The sequence below is a fragment of the Pipistrellus hanaki genome (assembly GCF_964339955.1).
Source record: "Pipistrellus hanaki genome assembly, chromosome: 4".
In the NCBI taxonomy this organism is placed as follows: domain Eukaryota; kingdom Metazoa; phylum Chordata; class Mammalia; order Chiroptera; family Vespertilionidae; genus Pipistrellus; species Pipistrellus hanaki.
This window is the reverse complement of record NC_140506.1, coordinates 64,305,014-64,331,048: the sequence shown is the minus strand read 5'-3', so window position 1 is coordinate 64,331,048 and position 26,035 is coordinate 64,305,014.

The window sequence follows — 26,035 nt, the reverse complement described above, 5'->3', positions numbered from 1 at the left end:
CAAAAGAAACCATCAACAAAACAAGAAAGCCCATTTGCATGGGAGAACATATTTGCCAATGTTATCACTGATAAGTGTTTAATTTCCAACATTTATAGGGAACTCATATAATTTAACAAAAGGAAGATAAATGATCCAATAAAAAAAATGGACAATGGACCTAAATAGAAACTTTTTGAAAGAAGACATGAGGAAGGCAACCAGATATATGAAAACATGCTCAGTCTCTAATCATCCCAAAGATACAAATCAAAATGGCAATGAGGTACCACCTCACACCTGTCAGAATGGCTATCATCAACAAATCAACAAAAGACAAGTGCCGGCGAGGTTGCTGAGAAAAAGGAACACTCATGCACTGCTGGTGGGAATGCAGACTAGTGCAGCCACTGTGGAGAACGTTATGGAGTTTCCACAAAAAAACTAAAAATGGAATTTCCATTTGACCAAGCTTCTAGGAATATCTCAAGAAACTAGAAACACCAATAAGAAAGGACATATGCACCCCTATATTCATATCAGCACAATTTACCATAGCTAAGATTTAGAAACAGCTTAAGTTCCCATCAGCAGATGAGTGGATTAAAAAACTGTGGTACATCTACACAATGGAATACTGCGCTGCAGTAAAAAAGAGGAATTCTTACTATTTATAACAGCATGGATGGAACTGGAGAGAATCATGCTAAATGAAATAAGCCAGTCGGAGAAAGATAAATATCACATGATCTCACTCATTTATGGAATATAATGAACAACATAAACTAATTATCAAAAACAGATCTAGAGAGAGAAAAGCATCGATCAGACTATCAAACCTTAGAAGGAAGATATGAGGAGAGATCAACCAAAGAGCTTGTATGTATGCATACATACCTAACCTAGGACTGTATGCATACTTGTATATATGCATACAGTCCTAACCAATGGACACAGACACCAGGGCATGAGTGGAGGTGTGGGAGGACAGTGGGCAATTAAGGATACATATGTAATACCTTCATCAATAAAGAAAAAATGGGAGAAAGATAAAATGGCTATCAACAAATCAACAAACAACAAGTGCTGGCGGGGATGTGGAGTAAAAGGAACCCTTGTGCACTGCTGGTGGGAATGTAGACTGGTGCAGCCACTGTGGAGAACAGTATGGAGTTTCTTCAAAAAGTTAAAAATGGAACTCCCATTTGACTCAGTAATCCCACTTCTAGGACTATATTACAAGAAACCAGAAACACCAATCGGAAAGGACATATGCACCCCTATGTTCATAGCAGCACAATTTCAATAGCTAAGATTTGAAAATAAGCTAAGTGCCCATCAGCAGATGAGTGGATTAAAAAACTGCAGTACATCTACACAAAAGGAACTTTTACCATTTGCAACAGCATGGATGGAACTGGAGAACATTATGCTAAATGAAATAAGCCAGTCAGAGAAAGATAAATATCACATGATCTCACTCATATGTGGGATATAATGATCAACATAATTTGATGAACAAAAATAGATCCAGAGATAAATGGCACAGGAGTTGGGGAGTTAGAGAGCAATCAAAGGATTTGTATGCTTGCATATTAGCATAACCAATGGACACAGACACTGGGGCAGTGGGGGCCTGCCTGGGGTGGGAATGACCTGGAGGTGTGTGTAAATAGTGGGGGAGAAGACATATGTAAAACTTTAGACAATAAATTAAGTATTTTATGTTGCTTTCTAAAGTAATGATCCCTAATTATTGAGAATAGTTTTAATTATTGAGAAAAGTTTCAATTATTCAAACATTTAAATCACCCCCTGCCAAATCTCTGATCACTGCAGTTGCATGGCCTAAATAAAATGACAATGTACTGATTAAAAGTTAGCCACAAGACATTCTCCAGGCACTCAGTAAACGTTAAGCAGTTTTGTAAAGTGAGTGTATGTTGCTTATTGAGTAAAATGACATGACCACTTTCTGTAGAATTTGTGGTTTGCATTAGGGGAAATACTCATATAAAACAAATGGAAATTAAATTAGATATGAGTTTTGAGTAGACACATAATAAACACAGAAATACACTGAGGAGAAATCGAAATGGAAAAAATTCCTGGGGAAACTGTGATCTGGTCAGCGTTTTGAAAATCTGGTTGAGAACAGGGAGAGTTGCTGAGGCAGGGAGAAGGCAGAGCACTCTGCCAGGTTCCTTCACCCTGAGGGTCAACACAATGGGACTTGGTGAGATCACTATTGTTTAATCCATCACTTCCGATGTGTTGAGCAATGTGCCAAGTGCTTTATGTAGATTAGCTATTTAAACTTCATTACAGCCCCAGAAATGAAAGATGAGGCAATAAAGTTGAGATTTCAACTCAAGTCTGCTTTTACATTTTAAAATTATTATGCTTAGTTCCAGGTTTCAGAAACAAATGTTATTCATTGATTAGAGGTATTTAATTATCCTTTGATATCTGCAGTACTGTTGTAGTTTATAAATAAAAATTACTCATAACATCTCACTTCCAAGAGACCTTTTGGTTTTATGGTGTACATTTTTACATTGATACTAGTCCACTCATGCTACCTCATGCCCTAGATGGAAGCCCACAAATTCACAAGCCAATATCAGCTCCTGATATGATATCTCAATAGCCTTTGTGATCAACAGTCTCCTCTGTCTTCCAGAGCCTTTCCCTTATGTGCGCCAGAAATATACTTCATGGAACCTCAAAACTCCACCCTTGTGGTTTGATATGACCAAACCGGACTTAGCCTGGGCACCCCAAAGCAATCAAGCTACATACCTTAATGAAGACATGTGCCCAAGGTCCTGCCTCCCTATGTCTGCACCCCGTCTTAACCTCCCCTGTGGCCCTTTGAGTGGAGGCATGCTAGGTATTTCCTCAGAACCTGAGATGTATAAACTTCTCCATTTCATTTCCTATTCTGGCCTATTGTTGAACCAAGGCTCAGCATACAGTAGTCCCTTCTCTCCTTAGTGAGTACTAATTTGACAAATTCATAACATATACAAAACCCCTTCTATTTATGAACACAACTTACTGTCCAACTTGTAAGGTTACTGAAAATTTAAATGAATAGGGAACACAGAAAATGCAAATAGCATTGGCAGCAATATTCTCAATAATGCAACAAAAACACTCCAAAAGTGCTACCATCAGATCTTTAATTTTCTACTTCTTCCACAGGCAACTTGATATCATGCAACAAAAAACCTGGTGTGAGTGGGTTCAAATTCTGATTCTACAGCTCAGTTATTAGCTGGCTTTAGCATATTACTTAGCCTCTGTGATTTTCAATTTTCACATTTGTTTGATTAGTTTAATAATAACTATCTTAAGTTTTGAGACCTGGTCATATTCTAAATACAGGGATTGGCACAGAGTAAACAGGCCCATAAAAAATAAGAAATATGATTTTTAAATTAAATTTATTGTGGTAACACTATAGGGCCAACAGGGTCACATAGTTTTCCGTGTACATTTCTATGACATATGATCTGTACATTGCATTCTGTGACCACCACCCAAAGTTAAATAATCTCCTGTCACCTTATAGAACACATAATTTTAAAAATAAGTCTTCATCCTCAAGAGAAATTAAACAAAATGCTTTCCCCCCAGAGTTATGTGACTGGAGACAAAGGCACAATTATATTTATATAATCAGGAGCAAACTGTAATAAAATAGCAGGAAAGGAACACATGCAAGTCAAACTCAATCATATAATCAAAATGACAAAGTTAAATGGGGAATACAATTTTAATTTTTAAATAAGAACCAGACTAAGAGTTAAGAATGTTAAAGCTATAACTTATAATGTAAAGGTGAATTAACTAAATCACAAAATTGCCTGGAATGTAAAAAATGAAAATAAACTTTAGAGACAATTTAAAAAACATAATGAAGCAGAATACAGAGATAAAATGTAGAAAAAACTACAGTAAAATATTTTCAATATTACATAAAAATGGAAAGCATGGCTGCTCTTAAGAAGAAAAATAAAAAGAAGGACTTACTCAAAGCAACCCAAATGTTTATCTTCCTTGCTTGGCAAAGTTGCCATATTGCTATTATATATGAGAAGAAAAATAAAAGACTAAATTTCATTTCTTATGAATAAAAGAAAACATATGAATTATGTACTCCCAAACTTTCTGACCCCAAAAAGGCATTTGACTTTCTTCTTTGAATTTTGATATCTTTATGATTTTAACCTGGTCCAAGAGAAATATTGTTATAGCTTTAAAATATTGAAGCCCTTTGAAAGCACTAGCCAATTTCTTATACAATCCAACTCTACTGAGCACCTGTATTTTATAATGATTTATCTTTTTTACTTTGATTTAAAATTAAATGCCCTGCTAATGAAATTGAATGACCTTGCTCTATTTTTCTTGTGCTGGTTTCAAAAGCCGTTCTTTGTTTATTTTAACTATATTCATCATGTTTTTATGACTTTAGCCCAAACCCATCGAATTCTTCTCTCCTCACAGTTTCATTTCATATGGAGATTATGGGTTCTTGTTTTTTCAGCTTGATGTTGGTCATGGTCACTGTTTTTCCATCACTGATTCACCAATCTACTTTTAAAGCATTAATATATTTACTTCGGCAAAATGTAGTTAGAATAGTAAAAATGTAGAAATCAAATTAAGCTAAAACTCAAAATTAGTTTTAGGGCTTACAGAGATTTTACTGAAAGTAAGAGATCTTTTTGGCAATGAACTAACTTTTTTCATAATATTTATAGGATGAACATTTTAACTGTCTAATAACTTCAATAGGCCTTACTTGGTATAGTAAGGTAATTCAATTTATACAGTCACTATAGTTCTTTTTTTTCACTTCAATATGAGAAAAGTTTTTATATCTCAAACTGTATTCATGTTAATCTAAATTTTTATATTTCTATTTAACTTTATAAAACATTTCTGTATATGTGACTCTTAAAGTGATAAAATCGAAGCATAGACATTTTAAACGTCTTGGTGATGTGCATGTAGCTAGAATCACTGTTGAGAATCAAATCAAATGGTTCTTATTCCAGTTCTATTTCTTACAACTCCAGTGTTGCCCTTCTATGTTCTTTAGAATCTGCCTTGTTCCTCATTTCCCTCCCATCTTCCCTTCTTCTAATCATAGTCATCCTGAAACACTAATCTAAAACTGAGAGGAAAATGATAATTGACCCAGTAATTTGGTCTAAGACTATTCTGTATAGAATTAATGTTAGGCCATACGTACAGATCTTCTTAAGAAAAACAAAGAAACTCTAGAAAAGGTGCTTAAAATACATAGGTTATTGAGTTTGCTGGGAAAGGCAGATTCAACACACCCTTATTCAGTAGAATAAGGGAGGCCCATGAGTCTGAAACACTGACTTGCCAAGAGAAGAAGAGGTCACACAGCCTGTACCAGGTTATCCACTCGTGTGGGACTGCTTTTTCCTATTTCGTGCTCAAGCACACTTTTATTCTGCTTAAATGTTCTACTTAAGCATCAGTGGCCCCCAAACACACTGCCAGCTTTCAGGATTTCAGTCTCCAAGGAAAAAGAATCAGGCTTAAAAAGAGGTAACTTGGTAAAGTAGGTAAATTCCAACATAGGCTGTGTGGGAGGAAGGGACCTGCTAGCCATGAGGGACCCATATACAGTTGGAGCTGATGTTGCCCTGTCTTTTCTTGTAAGTAAAGCTGTTTTCTTTGTATTTGACTGTATTTTGTTTTCCTCAGTAACTCTGATACCAAAAGGCAATGGGCAGAAATGTTTGGATCCCTCCCTTGGGATTGGTAACTGGTGCACAGTACTACTCTTGACAAAGTTCAATACAATATTTGGAGTATTTTTCAACATATTTATGTAAATATTTTGGTTCTCAGTGTCTTTTTCTCTCTTTGAGGTGTATTTTTTTTTTTCTTCCTTGATTTTCATAAATGTTGACACTAGTCAGAAAGAGTAGGACATACTCTGTCTCACTTCAAATTTAGTGTTAACCCACTTTGGTTTGTCTTTCACCTAAATCATTAATAACTTTCATTAAAATTAAAATACCTTCAAATAGAACAAATTTATTTTTCTCAAGTAAAATATAAACACAAATTACAGAAGCAATGAAATCTAGAGAACTGTTAAATTATATCCTCAAAGTGTTAAGAGCAAACAATTTTCCACATAGAATTATCAGAATTCACTAATGATACCAATGTAATTAATTAGTTATGAATAACAGGAGTGGAGTGAAGGAAAGGCCTGACAATATAGGCATGTTCCCTACAAAACATGGGAGGAAGGCGACTGGACAAAGGGAAGATAGATTCATGCCCAGTAAAGCTGGGATGACGTAGGGAAGGTACTTGTCTGTCAGTGACACCTGGGGACTGAGATAGTTGGCCAGAATGGGTATTGTATATCCCAAATTTCTGCAAGTGCTCTGAAATTTGGGATATATAATTCCCCAAAGAAGCTTGCTCTCTTGTGCTCTTGGTTCCTCTTGGCACACTTGGGTCCTGGCTCATGCTTGGCTTTCTGGCATTTTCCCATGTGGCCCACAGCCATGTGGACCCCCACGCACACAATGGACTAATGAACTGCAGCAAACCTGATACTTGGTGTAAGTAAATTAACTCAAACAAGGGGAAGTAATATCAGGACAAAAGAACAAATAGAAAAGGAACATTAAGTTGGTAGATTTTAAAGTAAAATTTGTCAGTAATCACCAAATAAAATATTTGATATATTCTCCTTTAAAACAAAGATCATCAGACTGAACTAGCATAACCAACAATAACAAAAATATCAAGTACTTAAAGCTTATAAACTTAGACACTGAAATTTTAAAAATAAAAAAAATTGAGAAATCTTGCTAGGTTGAGATACCTCAGTGTGGAAACACTGAGAAGTCTGAACTAGCTCTACTAATACCAGGACATATTTTAAGGTACAAGCATAATTAAACGTAGAGAAAAACTTTTCCTTATTTTAAAAAAAGGGATGAATTCCCACAAGAAAATATGACAATCCTAAATTTATATGAATGTAAAAATTTAGCTTTAAAATCTATAAAATATAAAGCTGGCAACATGTATAGGAGAAATAAACTTAAAATCATATTAGAAGGGTTTGTTTGTTTTTGTTTTTTTGTTGTTTTTTTTTAACATACTTTAGTTACTGGTAAGAAATTTCACCAAAAAGAAACATCTAAAACACTCCATGTATTAAGTATATAGAAGAGTTGAACAACTTAACAAACTTTACGTAATGAGCATGCACAAAATTCTGAACTTATTGACTACATGTTAGTATTGTTTTCAAGAAGTAAAAATAGTAATTATAAAAATTGACCACATACAAGAAAATAGAGAAAGTTGAACATATTACAAATGATTGGAATCAGAGAACATTTTCTTTGGACACAGTGAAATTGAGTGAAAAATCAATAACAAAATGCTAGAAGGCAAATGTTATTCTTCAGTGCTTTGCCTTATATTAGGTCATTTATGAAATAAGATACATGGTCATGAATTCAGATTTCAAACAGACTTGCTCTGGTTAACCTTTCATTATTTGGCAAGGAGCCTGAGGCATGTCCTTAATAACAGGAATAATAAAGGACCTTTGAAATATATAGATAAGACATTAATGAATTTTCATTATAAAACTGTAAAAAGTAGAAATAATATTGAAGTACTCATTTAGATCCTCCAAATTCTCAAGGCTAACCTATGTTATCAGGTTTTTTGTTTTTTTAATGCTTTCAGATCTTGTTTTATATATTTAACTTACAATATTAATACCAGGAAAATATATTATCAAGTACATATCAAGTTGATATGGTAGTATGTGTCAATCTATGATGAGTATGAACTGACAGTTATTCCACATTTCTCCTATTTTCTTAAGGCTACCTTAAATATGTTTTCTGCTTTTTCCAGATATACAGGCAGACTGTCTAAAATAGGAAGTTTCACTGTAGCTGCAAAGACTAGGATATACTTCAGGAGTATCATTTTGTGTGTAAGTCTATCACTGTGTATGTCATATTAATTTTAGAAAGTAGTGAAAATCTCAACATCAAATATCATGCTCCTTAGCATGTGCTTTTGCTTCAGGAGAATATATATCATACCTGTTCACCAATGTGAAAACAGCACCTAGCACATAAACTGTCATATTAGTATGTACTCAAAAATTGTTGCATGGTTGAATGAATGTACTCAGGGGGAAAATGGTTATAGGCCCAACAATGTGGAAATCTAGTTAGAATATCTTCAAAGTCTAACTTGTTCTGGTGGATTAAGGCCAGAAGTATATCCATAGGGAAACATCTGTTGACCCTAGAGCTCAAAAAAGATTGACAACTCTGCAGCATTCTAATTAAATGCAATTTTCTTCCCTGAGGAAAAGCTGGCCAGTGAGCCAGAAGCATTACTAGCACCTTGGATATCCTATTTCATAATCATTATCATTATTAATATGATACTACAATTTTTATTCCTACCTGCTTTTGTATTACTTTAGTTCAGTTTGATGCCCAAGTCAGTCATATTTGCTCAGGACCTAGGTCTCCTACCCCATGTACAATTTCCACTCTATTATCTGAAAAGCATTTCAGAACTTGAAAATTTCCAAAGGAAGAATAATTAGCTACGCTATTCTTTCACACACAAGATCGCACTTTTTAAGTCAACATATACATGAAAATGAATAGCAAATTGTTGAATATTAGTATACTTTTCTTTTGCATTTATGCCTATGATTTTCCCATCCTCAACAACTCTGACCTCAAAATGTAACTATGTAGAAATTTATTCATTTATTTTTAATATATTTTTCCTTAGTTCCTAGAGGAAGGGAGAGGGAGATAAAAACATCAATGATGAGAAAGAATCACTGATGGGCTGCCTCCTGCACGCCATCTATTGGGAATTGAGCTCATGACCTGGACAAGTGTCCTGACCGGGAATCGAACTGAGACCTCCTGGTTCATATGTTAGAGGTGGACCGATGAGTGACATCAGCTGTGCAATGATGTAGAATTTTAACCACAATACTTATAACATTGAAAATATAGGATTCTTTATTTTTCTGTTCTGATTTGATCCTCCTTGCAAGATACCATTCCACAAACAGTTTTTATTATTTGTAGAGCTACATGGCATTCCATTTCTGTTGACAGTTACATTCCCAGTCTTAGGAACAAAGCATCACATCGTCGCTCAAGACCAGAGACACTCCACTATAATTCAATCCCGGCTGCTTAAGGCTGTACACAGCACTCATTCTGCACTCACATATTCAAGTTGAATAAATTGTTTGGTTAGGTCACCTGGGCCAAATGTGAGAATTGCTTGAGACTTTTTAGATCCGGACTCATTTCAAAGCTGTCAGCCCTTCAGTTATTGACAAATAAATATTCATTACAATGTCTCTTTCTCCATCATTTTAATTTCTATTTTATTCCCTGGCAATTTGATCTGTCCAGGAAGAAAATCATATATCCATAAACACTAATTCAAATAAAATGTCAATACATTGCAAGTAGTTCCTTCTACACAAAGACTTTCCTTTTATTAGAATGTCCTTCCTGCAGTTACCTACCTTTATCTAATTTGCTCCTGCTTTTGTTATCTCAGCTCAAATTTTCACCTTGTTCAAGAAACCTTCATTAGCAACCCTATGTGAAACAGCACTTACCTTACTACTGAAATTTTCTATCTAGCAGAGCCATTATTGGCATTCATAAATACATAGGTTTAATTTTGAGAACATATACATAATTATAGTTGTTTGGGTATATTTTAATATTTTCTAGTGTTTCCTGTTTTTAATAATGTTTAGTCACTTATTATTATGAAACATATTTACAAAAGATGATTACCTATAATGTATTAGTGAGGTATTGCAACTAATAACAACAAATGACTAATAATCAAAATAATTTAATAATACCTAAGTACTTACTAAGTACCTGCAACTAAGAAGAAATATATTTACAAAATACCTTGAAGTCTATGCACTCAAGCTGTTTCTACTTTAAACATTTCTAACTTTCCCTTTCTTGCTAAAATAAAACCATTTTTAAAACCTTTTATTTTATTATAGTATAATATTAGTATCTAGCACATATTAACATAATATTGTTTAGTTTTGTTTTTTTTAATTTATCCAATGACTTAATGTTGTATACATTTGTGTGATTTGCTTTTATACATTTGTGTGATTTGCTTTTATGGTGACTATAATAGTGCTGAGACTGATGATTCCTGATGCACATTGGTCACACTTTCAATTGTTGTTTAGAGCTGAATTGTCTTATAATTTATTTAGTCGCTCTCCTGTGGATGGACGCTATTGCTTTACAGGTGAAGCAGTGGTTTATCACTTCAAATAATTCTAATATGAATATTCATCTACAGGCCTGCCTGTGTAAGGGCACAACTTTTTTGTTGTTTATATTTTCTACTTTTGTTCCACATTTTTCTACTTTCACTGCAGCCAGCGCGATGCCTCTTGCACCTATTTTCTTTCACAGCTGAGATAGTGAGTATGCGTGTTCTGTTTTTTTTTTGTTTGTTTTTTTGCTTGTTTGTTTGTTTTTTGAAGAGATTTTATCTCTCTTTAGATTTCAGGTTACTTAATTGCATGTACATCCAGTTTTCCTATACATTCAAGAAAAGTTATACGTTTGGCTTTTTCTCATTGTTATTGTGGGAGCAACACTGTTTTTAGTTTTCTACATCCTGAGCAAAAGCAAAAGCCCTGTATTAGATTTTAATACATGGAACAGAAATAGTTGGGGGACCATTTTAAGAGATAAGTATTAGTAAACAAAATGATTTGTGATGAACCTTGAATTTGTGATAGTGTTTTTCACTGTTGTCACTGTATTTTGTTTTTCTTAACAAGAGAAAGCAAAGACTGAGACTAAAAAAATATTTCCATTATTATATCTCTTTAGCTTTATGGTGGGTCCAAGTCTGTCAACAGTGTTATTCTCGGTATATATTCTTTATTCAAAGAAGGTTAGGTATCTGACATAGTTCTATCTCAAAATAAAAAGAAATAGAAAACTAATTCTATTTGCTAATAAGATGATCATATATTTAATCTAACTGTACCTTTGTTAGTATTCTGCATTTTGTACTGCCATTTTAGATTGTGAGGTACAAGCAAGTTTGGGGTATTAATTGTCACACCCCCAATGCAGTGTCTTCAGAACATGTCTTGATTCATTAATAGACTAAAAGCCAATCGCATATGATAGGTTTTCTAACCTTTTCCAGGAAAAAATAATGTATTTTTTTTTCAGAAGCCATGCTCTCTTTTTTTCTCGAACTAAGAAAATACCAGCTCTACAAAATGTTCAACTCTTATTCCATTACAAAGCTATTAACAATTACAATGTCAGTGATTGAACTGTACACTTTGTCCCTATAAAATCTCAATTCGCTACAGTTACATTAATTAGTTTGTTTCCTGATGCCATGGTAATACCCCTGAGGAATGTACTTTCAGAGAATGTAATACATTAACTCTCTGATGGAAACATTTAAACTACCAGAGGTGGCAAATTACCAAGTATCACGGTAGTAGTTTAAACTTGCTAATTCTTATTCTGTGTAAAAGTAATTTACCACCAGAAAGTAGTTTATCACACCTGGCATCACCCCTATCACTTACCCTTTCACTCTATTTTTACGTTGTATAAGGACAATGAATTTCTGAAGAGTATGAGTAAAAGGTATAGTGAGATGAGATATGAAAGCTTGAAATATAAGTTTAGTTTAAAGTTATAAGAAATCCAACATGAAATATAATAGAGATAATGGCAGCTATGCTAATATTTGCATAAATATTGATTATTTTGCTGCTGGTATGGAAAAATGTTCTAGAGAACAATATTATGAGGAAAACTACAAATAAAGGCAATAATCTCAGCTGTTTGAGATTGAATACCGGCTTTGCCATTTCATATGAACCTGGGCTTAAAATGTCTTTGTATAGTGATGATAGATAGATAGATAGATAGATAGATAGATAGATAGATAGATAGAAAGAATGAAAAAAAGAACATGTTTTATTCCTAGTTAGAGAAAGAAAAATTTAATACTGTCAAGATGTTAGTTCTTCCCACATATACATTTAATGCAATACCAATAAAATCCCAGCAAGTGATTTGTGGATATCGACAAACAGATTCTTTAGATTTATATGGAGAGGCAACATAACCCCAATAGCCAACATGTTAAAAAAAAAAAAAGGACAAGAACAAATGTGAAGGACTAATATTACCCTATTTTAAGACATTCAGTAATCAAACACTATGATAATGGCAAAGAAGTAGACAGTAGATCAATGGAACAGAATAGAGAGCTCAGATATAGATCCACATAAATATAGTCAACCGATCTTTGATTTTTTTAAAAAAGCAATACATAGAGCAAAATTAGTTTTTTTTAACAAATGATACACAAAAAATAAATCTAGTTACAGGCCTTTACAAAAATTAACTCAAATGGAACAAAGCCCTCAACATAAAATGCAAAGTTATAAAAATTCTAGCAGAGAACAAGGAGAAAAATAGCTTATCTTGGCTTTTATTTTATCTTTTTGTTGTTGTTAATCCTCACCTAAGGATATTTTTTCCATTGTTTTTAGAGAAATTAGAAGAGAGAGAGAGAGAGAGAGAGAGAGAGAGAGAGAGAGAGAGAGAGAGAGAGAGAGAGAGAGAGAGAGAGAGAGAGAGGCTGACTTCTACTGTTGCCTCTTGCACTGACCCAAAGTGCCTTTGACCTGAATCAAACCTGCAACCTTTTGGTGCGTAGGCTGACACTCTAACCACTAAACTACACCAACCAGGGCAATTTTGGCTTTTCATACAAAACAAAGGCACAACCTCTGAGAAAAAGATTTGCTAAGCTAGACTTCCTGAAAATTATAATTTTGCTCCATTAAAGAGAATGAAAAGGAAGCAATGGGATACGCAAAAAAGGCTTGCAAGAGACACATTTGAAACAGGACTTTCCTACAAATAATAAAAAGAACTTTTCAACTAAAGAAAACAATTAATCCAATTTAAATAATGGACCAAAGTCCCTAACTGGAAAGCTCATCAGAGAAAATGTACAGATGGCAAATTAGCACATGAAAACATGTTCCACATCACATACCATTGTGGAAATGCCATTACAATGACAATGAATGCCACTACATACCTATTAGAATATCCAAAATCTGTAACACTGACAACACCCAGTACTGGTTAGCATGTAGAACAACAACTCTCATTCACTGCTGGTGGGACTACAAAATGTCACAACTGCTTTGGAAGGCAGTTTGGTGATTTCTTACCAAACTCAACACGTTTTTATCCTACTAACCAGCAACTGTGTTCCTTAATAATTACCCAAAGAAGGCAGGGATGGAACCTACAACCCACATACATGCCTTTGAATGGAGTCAAACCCGCAACCCTCTGGTGCAAGGGTTGTTGCTCTAACCACTGAACCATGCTGGCCAGTACTCCAAAATATTTAAATCTTCTGGAGGTGTGGGGATATTGCATATAGTCAGGAAGGTTAAAAATAAAGGCTCACAATCTCTGGGTATTGAAAGCCTTAGGGGAAAAACAGTGTCTCTGAACCATTAAAGATGACAGCAGAACAAAAACAAATCTTTTTTATCAAATGGTATGATTCTTTAAGCAATATGAGACTTTTAAGTGCAAAGTGAATTCTAGAATTATCTCCTTCCCTTAGGCTAAAACTATTAAAAAGGGAGAAACTTTATATTTCCTTAGTATGTAATCACACAAAGATTATTCTACATGTTGTTTTATTCCCTCTTTACATTTCCCTTTGGCTCCTTCACTGAAGTGTTCATACTACTTCAATAGCCTTTAAAATTATAGTCTTCTAATAAAAATAACTCAAATGTTTTCTAATTTAAAAATGTTAAGCCCTAATTGTGTTCCATTCTCTGTACCATGTTTAAGAACTACCTAAGTTCCAGGATGGAAAAGGAAAATTTGTAGAAGAATTCTGTCTTGTCCTAAGTGTGTACACTCCAGGCCTACCTTACTGCTTCTAATCAGTTAAGTTTTAGTGGTGAGAAAATGAAAAGTTTGTCAATATTATATATATGGACATCAGAGTTGTCATTGTTCTATCCTAAAAAAATAAACTAGAAGCCTCTGACATATTATAAAGAGGCTTCAAGGAGAAATGTGACACTTTATTTCTGATGGCACATTAAACCCATGTACTATTCCTGATAGATGGCCTTTCATACAAATGAGAATGAATCAAGAATTTTGACTTTAAAACGATACATATGATGGAGCTACTAAAGAAGCGGATCTCTCACAAAGGGCTGTAAGCTCCAGACAGCATGTGGAAATTAGCTTGTAAATGCTCTGAAGAGGGACCAGAGGCAGGTGATTCTGGAAGGGGACTGGTGTTTGGAGAAAGAGTCGCAGTGGGTAAATTCCCAGTCTTTTTAGTTTCTGGACTGCGGCCAGGCCTCTTTGGCTTGAGGCCAGCTGGACCATGAGAGATTGCTAAATCTTACTGGCCTGAGAACTGGATATTATATGAGACAGGCAAATGTCTTATAGGGTAAGGAGCTCACAAAAAGAGAAGAACTAGAGAGGGGGTATCAAAAATCGTTCATAATTTCCAAGTAAATCAGAGTTACTCTAAACAGCCCACTATAGATAGAATAGAACTGAGATTTGAGTTAATACCTGATTGCCAGAGCTTATCATTTAAATTCAACTAATTTAAAACCGGTTTGCTGAACTAAAGAAGTCATCACTCTTCCAAGGAATATAGCAGAATCCAGAGTCTTCACAGCATGATATTTGCATTACATTTCTATATAATTAAACATATCTTTCACCTTAGATCCTGATTTTTGTCAGTTGGCTAATCAGTTTAGAGTTCATGTCAATTTATCAATATGTATCAATGAGGTATGCTCACAAAGTTTTCTTCTAAGGAAGATTTTAATATTTAAATAGTGAAAGTTTCAGAAAGAAAAGCAGGGGACATTGTTCTGTGGGTGAGCAGAGTCCTTTATCATTAAATATACTTATTCCTTTCGTTTCAATACCTTCAGTCCTTTGGGTTATAAATAAGGCCCCAATTTTCAGCATCTTAATATTTGACTCTCTATAATCACTTTAGTAACATTATTTTAATGCAGTCAAAAGAATAAACCTGCCAAGGATAGATTATAATAGAAAGCAGAATATTTCGTCTTACTTAACTGTACACACAAACAGTGAACTGTGAGAAATGACCTATCAGGAAAACAGGTTTTATATTGAGGTCCACCTAAAATAAGGTGGCTATCAATAAAGCCATATACATCCAAAATATTAGAATCCATAAAAATATATGTTTATCCTATATAATGATTAACGAAACATTGACAACTGAACAGCTTTCTTTCAGGGCGGTCCAGGAAAGAAGGTATGACTAGTGGGGCCTTTGGGAATCCTCAATGAGCCCAGGTGGGTGTTGTCCCTTAGAGGAGAGGAAGAGACACTTCTGCCTGTTTTATTTAACCTTGTCTCTTATCATGGATCTTTTCTCCCAAGAGTTTAGGGATCTTTAAAACCAATCTCAGAACTATCTCACCCCTCTTTCAAACCAAGAGACCTCTACTCATTATCACAACAACTGTAGTTAAGTTATTCTTTAATTCCAGAAAGATATTTAGAAATCAATTGATACATTTGAATAAAATGGGAACTAACTACCATAGGTAGTTTTTGACAAACAATCCATTATTCACTTAAATTGTCAGACAACATGTATGAATCAACCCTGAGCTGTGAGCGGGGTGCAACCTGCTCAAAACCATCTGACTATTCATTCCTGCACCGAGGAAGAAGTGAAGACTCCCCAAGGTGAGAAGAGAGAACAGTAAAGCATCAAACCAGGTTCAAACTACCTACTGACTGTATTTTATTTTTTAATATATTTTTATTGATTTTAGAGATGGAGAGGGAGTGAGAGATAGAAACGTCAATAATGAGAGAGAATCATTGATCAGCTGCCTGCTGCACACCCCCTACTAGGTATGGGTCTGCAACCTGGGCATGTGCCTTTGACTGGAATTGAACCTGGGACCCTCAGTCCACAGGCTGATGCTCTATCCACTGAGCTAAACCAGCTAGGGCTATCCACTGACTTTCTATGATATTTAAGAAATAATCCTTACCTACTTCTAGTTTGAAGGCCTTTCCTGGTACCAACTCTAGCCATTCTTCTTGGCTTTCTTCACACAGCTCAGTCCTTTTCTAGATCTTTGCTCCCATTCCTCCCCCTACGTGGAGAATAGGCTCTTTGCTCAGATTCCTTGTTTCCTCCTTGTATCACTCATGCATATACTCAAACACTGATTTCTCAGAGGAGCTTTCTCTGACCTCCTCTTGAATAGCCTCTCATTCCCCACGATTGTCCCTCTACTTCTATTGCTTTACTTGCTTTTAATTTTTGTTAAGGTGACTGTCACTCCTTAATATTACATTCAATGTAAATTCAGGGCAAGGGTTTTATTGATATTTATATCCCTGACACATAGTAGATATTTAATAATATTTTTGAATTCAATGATAATTTAATGTTATATTGAAAAGGTATAAGGGCAATTTTTTTATCCATTTACTTCATCATGTAAAACACTAATTTTTTTTTTTTTTACTTTATTTTCCTTTCATCTTCTTCCCTGCCACAATCACCATACTGTTGTCCATGTCCATGAGTTCTCTCTTTTTATTTTTTAACTCAATCTCCCCACCATCCCCACAACAACCCCACCCAGAGCTGTCTTTGCTCATATATTTAGACAAACATATTTTAAATTTCATATGGAATGAATTGTGATTCTTCTAAAATTTCCATTTGTTTACAAAATATTATTCTTTTGGAAAATAGACAAATGTGCAGTCCAGGGCTATCTTGTACTGGATATAACTTCCTTTTAAAAATTGGTCCCAATTAAAGATACTATAACTCTGAAATTACTTTGTAACTAGAGCCCCGGTGCATTAAATTTTGTGCACAGTAGGGGGTTGTCCCTCAGCCTGGATTGTACCCTCTTGCAATCTGGGACCACTGGTTCCTAGCTGCTTGCCTGCCTGATTGCCCCTAATCACACTTCCTGCCCTAACCACTCACCTGTCTGCCTAATCACCCCTAATTACTTGCTTTCCTGCCTGATTGCTCCAACCACTTGCCTGCCTGCCTGCCTGCCTGCCTGCCCATTTGCCCCTAACTGCCTCTGCCTCAGCCCCCACCAACATGGCTTTGTCTGGAAGGATGTCTGGAATGACATCTAGAAGGTCATTTAGCTGTCCAGGCTAATTAGCATATTATGCTTTTATTATTATAGATAGCTTTGCAAAATTGTAATGTTAAAATGACAGAGAAAAAGCAGATTAAAAATTAAACTTCAAATGATCTTTGATGAAAATGGAGCATGGGTAGACAATAACCTGAGATTGCAATTATTATCAGAGCAAGCCTTTAAATTATTCTTTTTAAAATACCACCTTGTTATCATAATCAACAGAGTTATTATACTAAGTGCTTTTAGGTTCAAGATACTCTGTTAGGTACTGTGTGAATAACAAAAGAGCTTATGAGTTTAAAATTAAATTGTCAATATAAGACTTTTAAGACATTAAAAATATAGAAATTTCAGACAAAACATGATAATTAGAAGAAAATATGCTAACATGGGGTCAGAAGACAGGAATCTTTATAGAGGGATATAATCCATTGGAAGTAGAATAAGAAGCTGAACTGAAGGCAATCAGTGATTTAGAAAATAGATAAGAGTAATTCAAGGTGATAAAAAGGTCAGGAAGATGTACCCAGCAGTTTTGACATCAGCAAATATGCAGAGCTCTGTAACAAATGCAGAGTTTCTGCAACATAAAAGAAAGAGATACATACATCTTCAAAAGAAAGCGTTTGGCCACACTGCAAAAAGGGCCAGTTAACAGTTAGTCTCCAAAACACATTTTTCTAAAATTTACTATAACTGAAAATATAAGTCATTTTTAATTTTTCATGGCCAGAAACACATTATTTTATAGATCTTCTTATAAAATTAAGCTTATGAGAATAGTTTTTCTTAGCATTTGAATATGTCACCTCTGACAGAATCTTTCGTCTTTAATAATACTTAACACATTTAAAGAAAATTTTTGTGCTTTCCTTATCATGGAGATATATATATATATATATATATATATATATATATATATATATATATATATATATATAATTTTCAGGCAAAATTAGCTTAATAGAACATCTAAAAAATTTCATGAATTACTTTGTCTTAACCATAAAATTAGAAACAAGTTTGACATTTTAATATGAGTAAAACATTTTAATGAGTATAAAATGTTTAAAAATGTTTCTAAAACTAGTCTGTCTTCAGCAAGAAAGGTAAAATAAACCTTAGAGTGTAAGATATTCTTGGCATAAAATGTTATTTACAGGTCTCAGACACACTGTATGGTTCTCTGGTATCAAATGCATCACCATTCCAGAGGCAGGATTCTGGTACCCTTTTGTCATCACCTGACAGACTGAAATCTAATCCCATGACTGAACACAAGGCCAAGACTCAGCTACAACCCTAAAGCCTAGAGGTTAAGGCTCCACACTTTGTTGGATTCATTTACCCAGTTCATGTAGGTTGAAGCATAACTCTAAAATACTTGATGCAAACCCACTAACTTCATTTCATTGGTTCTTATGAATTGTCTATTCCAAAAATCCTGCTAGTCAACATTCAACTATTGTCTCACACAAGAAGAAAACAAAGTTTCACATTCAGAATATTAATCAGCATTGCTGAAGCCGGGCTTCCCATTAGAACAACAGCTATGTGTCAGGATAGAAAGAAAGTAGGGAAATTCCTGGGCAAGTGGAATGGAGAAACTGAGACAAGAAAATTAAACTAGGCCAAACTGTTTGGTAGCCTGTGCATCACAAGATCATATCTTTCCCAAACAGGTGCACTTGAAAGCAAATGGCTAATACCTGTCCTCCCTAATGAGAGAATACATAGCTTAAGTCACCCTGGCCTGGGAAAACACAGAACAATGACCCCAGCTAAACGCAAGGACAAACATCAAATGGGGGATGCTAAGGCAGGAGCACAGAGAGGGTTGGGGGCAGGGAGTTATGCCACCCACTGAACAAAGAAGTCAGCAGTCTTGGGACTTGCCAAGATAAAAAATCACCAAATGTATATGCAAACCTTCTGAGAAAAGCCACAAGTAAAAGGGAGACCTTGAAACCTAGCCTGCTATTCAAGATATCTGGCAGGAAAGCTTTGAAACCTATTGGCACCAAAAAATGTGGGTGTTGAGTCCCAGTTCTAGTCTCACCAAAATAAAAAAGGAAGTTGCAGATAAACACGATGAATGAAACCAAAGTTTATTGGGAGAAACTGGTCCTGGAAAAGGTGTAGCCGGAGTTCCAAGAGCAGGCCAGTGTCCGGGGCTCCCTTTCCATGTTTCAGTCGGGAGTAGTTTAGTATCCAAGCCAATTCAAGTCTAATAGTCTATGTCTGAGGCCCACATGGCCATAGGCCTCACAGGCACAGGGAGGTGCTCCCTGCCACAGGAATGAGCATCAGGGATCCATTGCCTGCTCCAAGAAGAGTTAGAGTGAGAAGAAGTTAAATTTAGGGGGTGGGTAGTCATGCTAGCACCTAATTGGTCTTTTCAAATAATCCTACCTTTGCAATATCCTTTAGATTGGTTTATACACCTTACTACCTGGGATTGGTTACTGGCACACTGCCTGTCTTAGCAATATCCATACATTTTAAAGTCCAGGCCCCTCTCATGAGTGCCCTTCCTTTCCAGCTCAGTTGCAGTGACTTAGTACCTAAGCCTAATTGGTTCTAGGTTCTACTTTCTTTCCCATGGTCCCACCCCTTTCTACCTAGCTTCCTTCTGTCTCCTCACTATGTTATTGGAGAATCAAATTCCCTATCCATCAGCAGGGAACAGACTTGGAGAATGTTAAATGAAGCTTTTTGGGAAAACTGTATAAATTCCATGCCCATATCTACCAGTAAATGACTGAATCAGACAGGGTTTTCAGCTCATCTTCAGCACAGAGCAAATCATTTTCTCTCTTCCGCTCCTAATAGTAAACAATGCTACTTTCCAGAATAGCTGTTGCTCACAAAAATAATAACTTGCCCACTTCCATGCATGCCAACTTCCATGCATGCCTGTTAAACAATAAGAAAGGAAAAATAACTTTCTCCTCCCAGGCCATTCCCCATCTCCTATCCTGTCAAAGTGTACTCTGTAAACACAGAAGGAATAGAAAAAACAACAGCCATCATGAAAATTTACCCAATAGTTTAATGAGTGTGTCTTTCAAAAATATTATTTCTTTTTTGTTAACCTATGTGGAATTTAGAGTTTGCCTATAAAGGATCCTAAAATTCAGGATGGCAAGAAAAGGGACATAATGTGACTGAGCAAGTACACTGTTTTAACATACAAGAAGAATTATAACGTGCTTTTCTAAAATAATAAAGAGATAACATAAATACTTTCTAAACCAAAAAAAAAAATACCTAGATTTTTCCATACCAAAATATTTGCATTTTTATAATCACCAAGCCATAGTTGACAGGTAATTTTTATGGCTAACAAATCTTTGTATATTTTCTCTCTTTTTGGAAGAGATTATCTTGTACACCATGATGGCAAATTCCTATTAATTCTTTGACAATCACACCAAACATTTCTTATTCTAGGAAGCATTCTTTGCATTGTTATTCCTGAAACAAAACTGATCAATTTTTCTATTATTCTATCACTGCAGCTTCATAACAACATTTGTCAATCTCTGCCTGTGTCGTGTGATAGCCCAAATATGCATCCTGCCTTGTAGTCCATAAGCAGCTACTGGGCAGGGAAAGTTAATTATTAATCTTTGCTGCACTTGGAACTAAGAAGAGGCCAGCACCTGGCAGATGCACTATCTTGTGAATGAATGAATAAATCAATGAAGAAATGAATGAATAAATTTAGCATCATTCTGAGATAGAAAGAGTGGAAATTAAGTCAGAATACCATAAATACCATTAATGCACATTAAATCATGCATCATAAGTTGGAGAAATTTTAATCAATGTATAATCAATCATTATAAGTTCTATTATATCTTAATACAGTACTAAGTACATTATGTCACCTAATTAGCAAAGCTCATAAATTAGGCATTAATTTCATTTTCTTTTTTATATAAAGATATTGAGAATGGGAGGTTAAATAGCTGATCTTCATATACTTATACAAAGGCATCAAGAAAAAAGCTAAATAAATGGGACTAAATCAAACTAAAAAGCTTCAGCACAGCATAGAGAATCATCGACATGATGAAAAGGGAACCTATACCAAACAGGAGGCAATATTTGCAAATCACTTTATCTGATAAGGGGTTCCCATACAAACTACATGAAGAACTAATCAACTCAATAACAAAAACACGAAATAATTAAATTTTAAAATGGGTAGAGGATCTAAAAAGACTTTTTTCCCCCCAAAGAAGATATAGTTTGTCAACAGGTACATGAAAAGTTCAACATCACTAATCATCAGGAAAATGCAAATCAAAAAACACAATAAGCTATTGCCTCAAACCTATTAGAATGGTTATTACAAAATAAATAAATAACAAGTGTGAGGATGTGGAGAAAAGAGAACCCTGTGCACTGCTGATGGGAATGTAAATTACTGTAGCCACTCTGGAAAATAGTATGATGTTTCCACAATAATTTAAGAATAGCACTACCATGTGATGTATTGTAGCAATTCCACTTCCAAGTACTTATGTGAAGAAAATGAAAACACAAACTCAAAAAGATAGCCTTATGCTCATTGCTTATTTAAAACAGCCAAGATACGGAAACAAGCTAAGTGTCCACCACTGGATGAATAGATAAAGAAAATGACTATTATTCAGCCCTCAAAAATAAGGAAACCTTGTCATTTGCTACAACATGAATGGATTGTTTCATTTTGCTAAGTGAAAAAGTTCAGAGAAAGACAAAAACCATAAGATTTCACTAATATGTGTTTTTTAGAAAAAATGATTGTAGATATAACATACATCATGGTGACTATAGTTAATAGTACTATGTCGCATATTTGAAAGTTGCAGAGAGTAGATCTGAAAGTTTTGTAATTATGTATGTGACAGGTGCTAATTACAATTTTTGTAGTATTCACTTTGCAATACACACACATATCAAATCATTAGGTTGTACACTTAAAACAAATATGTTTCATGTCATTTAACCTTGATACAAAACATTCATATATATGATCTACTAGATGCTCCTTGCAGGAAGATTCCTGCAATAGGGCTTCCTACTGTTTTCTCAGCTGCTTAGTTGCCTGCTGTTGCCTTCTTTCACAATTGTAACTTCCTTTCCTTCTCCTCAGCCCAGCTGGCTTCTCTCCCTTCTCCCTGCCCCACCTGCTTCTTTTCCTTCTCCGCCACCCCACTTGCTTGCTTCTCTGCAGCTTCACTCCCTTCTGTAGTGCTTGGCTTCTTTCTACGCTGTCTTCAGTCTTTGTTCTGGCCTAAATATGCAAATTAATCGCCACCTTGGTTAGGTTAATTTGCATACCCACCCTGATTGGCTGGTGGGCTTGATTTGTGGGTAGCAAAGGTATGGTCAATTTGCATATCACTCTTTTATTAGAGAGGATAGGATATATATTTTACATATATATTTATCCTTAACTAGCTATCTATCTACATACTTGCCTGCTTTTTTCCTACCTACCTATCTCTTTAACTATCTATTTAACTCTAAATTGAGCCCAGGCAGTCTTACTCCAGAGCCATTACATAAAAATGGCAAACAAGAGTAAATGGAAAATGCATTAAGCTGCTCCTTGAAAATGGTTTTCAACTGCTAATGTATCTTGCATACTATTACAGTCTAAAATTGACATCTATTGGTAGTTACACTATTTTTTAAAGTAAACTACCATGGATATAGTCATAAAATAATTAGAGATGTTGAAAGCTATAGTGTTACATTTATATTCATATATAAATCATGTTACATCACTTATTAAAAGCCAACAGGTAATATGAAAAATGAGCACAGCCTGAAGTAGGATCTCTCATTAGTGCTATATTAATCAATTGAGTGATTCTATTAAGCTCTTACTATAGATCCTCTATTATACCTGGAGGGAGGCCTTGAAGATATGGAGATTTAGGGAGAGTATAACTACTTAATAGGTGAGTTACAATATCATTGATTAATTATAACCTTTTCAAATGAAACAATGAATGAATAATATAGTACTGTATTTGTATATGCCTTGGACTTGCTTTTCAATTAAAATGCATCAGTTCCTTCACCTTTTTACCTGGTCATCTTCTCTTCCCTTTCATATCTAATATCAATTGTAACTTCTTTCACAATATATTTCGTTTTGTTTTCTCTTATTTGTTTTTATTTATGTATTTATATTTATTTATTTATTTATTTAGCACATCTTCCATGTTTATTTTTTAAATTAAATTATTATCTTTGTACATATCTTATTTGTTTTTTTAAATATTTTCATTGACTTTAGAAAGGGAGGGAGAGATAGATAGAAACATCAATGAGGGAGAAAGATCAACATCGGTCGGCTGCCTCCTGCAAACCCTCTGCTGGGTATTCAAGCAGACAACCGGGCATGTGCCCTGACTGGGAATCAAACCATTGACCTCTTGATGCATGGGTTGACACTCAACAATTGAACCACACCAGCCAAGCGAGATATGTTTTTGACTCCTTAACTAAATTATGACATGTTTCTATTATGTTAATATGTTTTTTCCATGATAACTGTATCCATAACCTAATGGAAGAATGTATCCTTACTATATTATAATACTCCCAATTTCTCTTATTTTCCCATTAAATTAGACTTTCCTTAAAGACAAGCATTAGCTTGTTCACTATTGTATCCAGAGTGCTGAGAAAGCTATATTGGTCAGAGAGATGTGCATTAGAGATTCAGTATACAAAATAAAAACCAAAGGAAAGGACAAAGAGGAATAAATTCAAGGAACAACAGGTTCTTATCCAGTTAAAACCAAGAGTCTATTTGGGCACCCAGAAAGCATACAACCAGATAATGAAGGGCAGTGAAAGGCAGGATTTAAATTTAGTGAGAGACTCTCATTATAGAATGCACTATATAAAAGTGAACAATAAATGTTGTATTTAAATAAGAATAATCTGCTGGCCAAAAAGAATTGATGAGGGCAGAGAAAATCTGACAGCCTTTAAAGATACCTGCAGCCCCAATCAATACACTGACTGCAGTCTTGTGAGACAGCCTGAGCCAAAGCCACCCAGCTAATCTGTTTTCAAACTCGTGATCCTCAGGAAGAAAACTGAGAGACAATACATGCTACTTCTGTTTAAAGCTACAATAGTAAGTACTGGGGTGAATGACAACTGATACAGTATTTGACAGAGAAAGGATTGAAACCCAGGCTCCTGAGTTACACTCTTCTCTACCGAAGAAGCCCTCAACATGAAGATAGTAAACTTTTTGTTTCAAAAGTTGAGAAGAAATATATATGTAATGATAAAACAAGTATGTCCACCATATAAACAATAAATAATATGCTTTTTCTTTGATTTAGATAATTTTCAAGATAAGAGGAATGCAATATTACAATCAAGGCTGAATTAATTACATATTCCCTTCATAGCGGTTACAACTTCAGTTTTCTCCCACCACAGCAGAACAAGAAGAACGAGAATGCTGACACTCTCAGGGTCATAACAGCGATACCTATGGATGATGAAGAAGCTGGCCCCTGAAACGAATGGCTATTGAAGGAAATTATTGTGGCAAATACTATTATGTGACTACCCAAGCTTTTTAAAAATATTTTTTTATTTAATAGTCACAGGGATGCAAAGTAAAGCATAGAGAATATAGTCAGTAATACTATAATTGTATATGGTGCCAGATGGGTATTGGAAATATCAGGAGAACACTTTGCAAAGTAAACATCAGGGGAACACTATGCTGAACACCTGAAACTAATACAAAACTAAGTAAAGATAAACTTTAATTGAAAATTTTTAAAAAGATGAGGGGTGAGGGTTTCACAGGACGATTCAATCAAATCTTAACTACATTTGTTGACCTTGACTCAAGCCACACCTATGACTTACTTAGAGTAAACTGTATAGGGAGTAGATATAATGTTGTTTATGTGTCTATGTATTTGTTGAATAAGGCTGTGGTAATCTGAAAATATATGTATAGACTGCTTGCATTCAACTTACCCTAATCTAACCTTTCTACCAAGGTTTCCATACAACTTCATTTCCCTGACATTTACAATTCCCTTTGTTTAATATATAAAATCAAGTGTCTTGGATATCATTTAGGTTTGTATATCTTTGTTATAGCTGGATTCCTCTTGTATAAATTTCTTTTTAAGTATCATCATGTATAAGTTATGCCAATGTATTATGCATGGTTATCATTGTTATTTAGATTACCATATTATTTTATTGCATAAATGTATTTTATCTTCATGATTTTATCTTCATGATTAAATGTTACTTATCAAGACATAAATGGGTTTTTAGAAGCCAGATGGCAATTTTAGTTTGTAAAACAAGTTCAAATTGACAAGAAGTTATATATTCCCAAATTATGTCTCAGAATTTTTTTGTCTCAATCAGATGGCTGAATACAAAGATAATAAAGAAATCAAAATCTGATGATCTGACAACTTCATCATAATGAAGAAATAAATTGGTAAAATTATAATGCAAGTGAATTTCTGTTTTAAAAAACATGGTATTTATTTGGAAAAGATCTGGAGCCACCTGGTAGTGTGGCTCAGTTGGTTGAATGAGGTCCATCCCGTGCACTGATTCCATTCTGGTCAGGACTCATTCCCAGATTGTGGGTTTGATCCTCAGTTTCTA